This window comes from Varanus komodoensis, unplaced genomic scaffold (genome assembly GCF_004798865.1).
Source record: "Varanus komodoensis strain SLA01 unplaced genomic scaffold, ASM479886v1 scaffold1, whole genome shotgun sequence".
Taxonomy (NCBI): domain Eukaryota; kingdom Metazoa; phylum Chordata; class Lepidosauria; order Squamata; family Varanidae; genus Varanus; species Varanus komodoensis.
Window position 1 is genome coordinate 36,859,885 of NW_025335268.1, and position 5,289 is coordinate 36,865,173.

Consider the following 5,289-nt stretch of genomic DNA (forward strand, 5'->3'; position numbering starts at 1 on the left):
CCAGGGCAATAGTTGATGTGTATATTGGTGCATTGAATCAGGTTTTCCAATGTATTTCCAGAAGTTTAGGTGCATTCTAGAGATCCACTGTCATCCATATGTATACTGATGTCATTTTCCCATTCCAAAAATTATTGAGAGTAGCTCTTTCTCAATTTGGAACTAACCCCTTTCCTTTTCTCATAATACTCTGGTTGCAAATGTAAGTGGTTGTCCACCCTCTAACATGGTAGTTCCTAGGCCTGTTACTTATGCATTAATGGTTCTTTGGTGTTGTAAACCATAGTCACCATACTATATAAGGTGGCTAAAACCAAAAGGGATTGTGAAGAGCTCCAAAGGAATCTGTCCAAGCTGGGAGGATGGGCATCAAAATGGTAAAATCAATTTAATGTAAGCAAGTGAAAAGTAAAGCACACTGGAGCAATAAATCCCAGCTTCAAGTATAGACTTATGAGATCTGACCTAGCAGTGAATGAGCAAGAGAGCGATCTTGGAGTAGTGGTGGACAACTCAGTGAAAATGTCGATCTAATGCACAGCTGCTGTGAAAAAAGCAAATTCCATGTTAAACATGAGTAGGAAAGGAGTTGAAATGAAGCTTCCAAGATTAAATTCCCCTTCTAGAAATCTTTGATGCAACCGCACTAAAAATGTTGTATGCAATTCTGTTCGCCTTACTTGAAAAGAGACATTATTGATTTGGAAAAAATGCAGAGAAGGACAACTAAAATGAACTTGGGGTTGCAGCAACTCCCCTATGAGGAACAGCTACAGCAATTGGGATTGTTTGTCTTAGAAGAAAGGTGAGTAAGGGGAGACATGATAGATGTGCTTAAAATGATGGATGGTGTGGAGAAAGAAGAGAGGGAGACATTTTTTCTCCTTCTCCCGTAATAGTGGATCCTGGAGTCATCCCATGAAAGCTGATTGGTGGGAGGTTTAGGACAGGTAACAGAAAGTACTTCTTCACACAATGTATAGATAAACTGTGGAATTCACTGCTACAGGAAGAAGTGGTAACCACCAGCTAGGATGGCTTTAAAAGGCTATTCATGGAGAGGAAGGTTGTTAATGGCTACTAGCCCTGCTGGCTATGTGCTGCTTCCATTATCAGAAACAGGATGCCTGCATACATTATTTGCTCAGGAGCTTGGGCAGGGAGAGTCTAGCACTCATCCTGCTTGAGCAATCCTCCGAACTGGTTTGCCTCTGTGAATGGAGCACAGGATTAGGTTTAAGCATGGCTTTACTGATGTTCTTAAGATAGGGTCTGTTGCAATGATATCCTTTTGGAAAGCATCTTCATTTTGCTCTGTGCACTCACAGTTTCTTTCAGTGTGCCAGCTACATCAGAATCAAGAGAGTTCTGAGAATGATCAACAAACCATAGTTAAATAGTTGGTCACCCCCTGAACCCTTGTCAACTTGGGGTTCTTGGCATATCTCCAAAAGCTCCTTTTCTGGATCTACCTTGGAATTCCTTGAGGTCACTAAATGCATTGCTTCTGTGATACCGCCCTGCTCCCCAGTCTGAATTTGTTCCTATTCAATGTGATACTCCCTTTCTTCAGAAAAGCTATGGTCTTCCTTTGCTTGCTATACATCCTTGTTGCCTCTCAACAATCAGCTACTGCCCAAATTCCTTTCAGACGTGCCCCACTCTCAGCCAGGCTTAAGTCATGCTGTTCTGAAATACTTCAAGGACAGGACTGAGTCCCATTTGCATTCGTTGTCAGTGTATCCCCCAAAGAGTATGACAAAAACTGTCAAATAACTGGATTCATCACTGAGCTCAATATGCCAGAATACTTCTTTTTGACATCAGATAGAGATGAATCATGCCTTTGACAGGTCTTTTAATCCATCTACTATAGCAGGCAATGTAAAATAATTTCTTCTTGGTGTTTAAGGGATATGAGTCTCGATTCTGCTCATCAAGTCTGAATTTTTCTGTACTGGTTGAATAATTTCCTGCCAAAGTAGACTCATAAATATTCTCATAGAGGCTCCAATAAAGCTACTGGGACTTTCCTCTTAGATGATCTGACTGGTTTCATGCTTGTATCAATCTCTAGTTTGTAAACTCTGTCTAGTTTCCATCTCCCTCAACCACATCCTGGAATTCCCTGCTAATTCTTCTTTGACTCTAGTTTCATCCAACTTTTCCATTGTTCCATCACCTACTGTCAATCTGTTTTGGAAATCTGTCCCTTATCAGTTTCATAGCCTGAACTCCCTTAAGACAAACTGCTCTGGAACTGCTCTCCTGTCATCTACAACTGAATGCCAGCCTGTTTCTTTTTTGTCGTTGGAGTAGAAATTTTGAGTTTGTTTTCCCACTGCTTTTGATATTCTGTGATGATATGCTTTTAAAATCTGATTGGTATCTTCCAAGGGAATATTGGGGTTCACTAGGTAGTTGGCAGCAATATTGCAACTGGCATCACCATCTAATTGAAGGGGTAACACTTTATTCCCCAGGTAGCAGGTAGTTTATGGGGTCCCCTTGATTTTTCCTACAGTATGTTTACTACTTGGCCTACTTTCTTCACCTACTTTCTTCACCTTCACTGCCACTCTCCACATTTACTGCACACATTCTAGTTTTTGGCTTTTGTTTTGTTTTGATAGTGAATGCATAGTAGTTAAGTTTGTCCCAGCTATGGCATTTCTTCCTATAAGCCGGGCAACTTTTCTATCTTGCATGTTTCCTCCCCACAGTACTTGCAACACTCTGTGATGTTCAGTGTTGTCCTTCTGTCTGGTTTCTCCCTCTATTCTCTTCTATAGGAGTAGGTTCGACTGTCTTGTTCTTTGAAGACTGTGACTTTGGACAACTCAGTTGCCCTGCACATCTCAAGCTTTTAGAAACACTGAAACAAAGTGAGTCAGAAGGGGCCTCCCAGGCCATCTGGTCTGATCCCTGGCTCCAGCCGCCTCTGCTCATGTAATCCCCAACATGTGGTTGTCCAATCTTTCCTTGAACACACTCACTGACTGCACCTCCACCACCTCCCTTGCAAGCCCTAACCTAACCATCTAGAAGTCCTTCCTGACATCCAACCTGAAGCCTGGTTCCTTGAGTTTTGCCCCACTGGAACACATCCTGCCATTCACTGCAGGGAAGAACAGCTCACGGCCCTCCTCCACATGACATCCCCTCACATAGCTATAGGTTGCTAAAAGATCGCCTTGGAGTCTCCAGGCTAAAAAGACCCAGTTCCCTCAATCGCTCCTCATATGTCATCCCTCCCAGCCGGGCTACCATTCCTGTGACACTGCACTGAACCAATCCTAACCTAGCTATTTCTCTCCTATAATGTAGAGCTCAGAACTGGATCTAGTAGTCCAATTGTGAGTGCACCAGAGTCACGTAGAGCTGTATCAACACCTCCCTAGATCTGGAAGCCACACTTCTGGCTATACATCCAAGGATGGTGTTTGCCTTCTTAACCACTGCATCACACTGCTGGCTTGTGTTCAGCCTGCTTTTGACGAGCACCCTGAGATCCCCTTCACAAGTGCTGCTCTCCAGCCACTTGTCCCCATCCTGTACCTGTGACACCTATTCCCATGTCCCAAGTGCAGAACATCACATTTACCCACATTAAATGCCATCCTGTTATCCCCTGCCCACTTCCATAGCCTGACCCAATCCTTTTGGATCTGGATCACTTACTCCTAAATTGCTGCCATTGTCCCCACTTGGTATCATCTGCAAACTTAGTCAGCAGACTGGTTATCCCCTCCTCCAGGTCATTGATATAAAAGTTGAACAGCATCAGTTCCAGAACTGAGCCCTTGGGGACTCTGCTCGTCAGTGGCTGCCATCTGGATGATTTCCCACTGACAGTCACCCTCTGCTTGTGGTCTGTCAACCATGCCCTAATCCATTGGACAGTGCATCGATGTAGTAACATAGAAACAGAGTGAGTCAGAAGGGGTCTCCTGGGCCATCTAGTCTGACCCCTGGCTTCAGACGGCTCCGCTCCTGACATGTCTACCATGTGCATCTAGACTGGAGCTCAACAATTTCTCAACCAGGATGTCATGCGGCAGTGTCTACACTATCTCATATAATTGAGAAATCTTAACTCCAGAATTGCAGCTGGCTGCTAACATCTTTAAATTAGTGGCTTCTCTTATTGTTTGGTTCCTTTGAAAAAGCTGTGTCTTTCTATTCGTGATAGGATCGCAGTGGATGTCAACAGAACCTGCTATTGCAGTCAGACTAAGCTGTGCTTGGGGAACATTTGCACATGGTATCTCACTTATTTCTGTAACCATTCCTCCAAACAAATATAGAAACAGTTTCATTTTACAGACCCCTGAGTATCTGCCATTGGAATGGCCACATAAAGATTAATCTCTTCTTTCTAGTTTTTCCATGTCTGGACTGAGTTCTGAGCTTGAAGACTGAATGTGCTTGGTGGCTTCTGGCCTCTCTCTCTCTCTCTCTCTCTCTCTCTCTCTCTCTCTCTCTCTCTCTCTGCTCTGCTCTGCTCTGCTCTGCTCTTCCTCACAATTATTTTCCTGCTACCTAGGATTCAGTCACTGCTGCCACCATGTCTCAGAGTTGGTGTACTGCACCCCCTAGATTCTTCTCGCCAAACAAATCGAAGTTTTCTCTGAGCCCTTTCCACTGAGTGCACTTATCTTGTGATCACTGACAGCTCAAGCCAGAACAGAGGGTGCTGCACTTGACTAATTTCTCCTTTTTTCCAGAACGTATGAGCCACTCAGGCAAAATACCTTTATATTGGTGCACTAATCACATGTCACTCTCAGCGTGGTTAATTGGGAGGCCCCTGGGCTTCGTGTTTCACCCCAAGGCCCAGCAGTTGCATCACCAGAAGGGGCTGAGGCCCATTGAGGAAGTTTGGTAGGCCAGGTTTGGTCAGACGTTTCCCGTCCCTGTCTTACAAAAAGGATTCCCTACCATCCATAGGCACTGGCCTGTTTCATAGCTTAAATAAGCCCAGTGCAGTAAGTGCTGGCACTTGCTTTCTGCCATTTACCAAATTGCCCACACAGGAGCAGCTTTTCATTAGTGTTGTGATGAAGCACTGTGGAATCCATTCCTCTTCCGTTTGTGGACTTGCTGTAATATTCAGCCCTGCCTGAGAAAGCAAGCTAAGCTGAGAGACCGTCCATGAATGCTTGCAGAACCTGGTTGCACAACTGGCAACCTTCTTTTACATCAGGCACAGCACAGACAAAGGGTGCAAATCACAAATGTGAAAGAGGGATGCCGCTTGGGCAGTGATTGAGTGGGGCTCAATTCCTA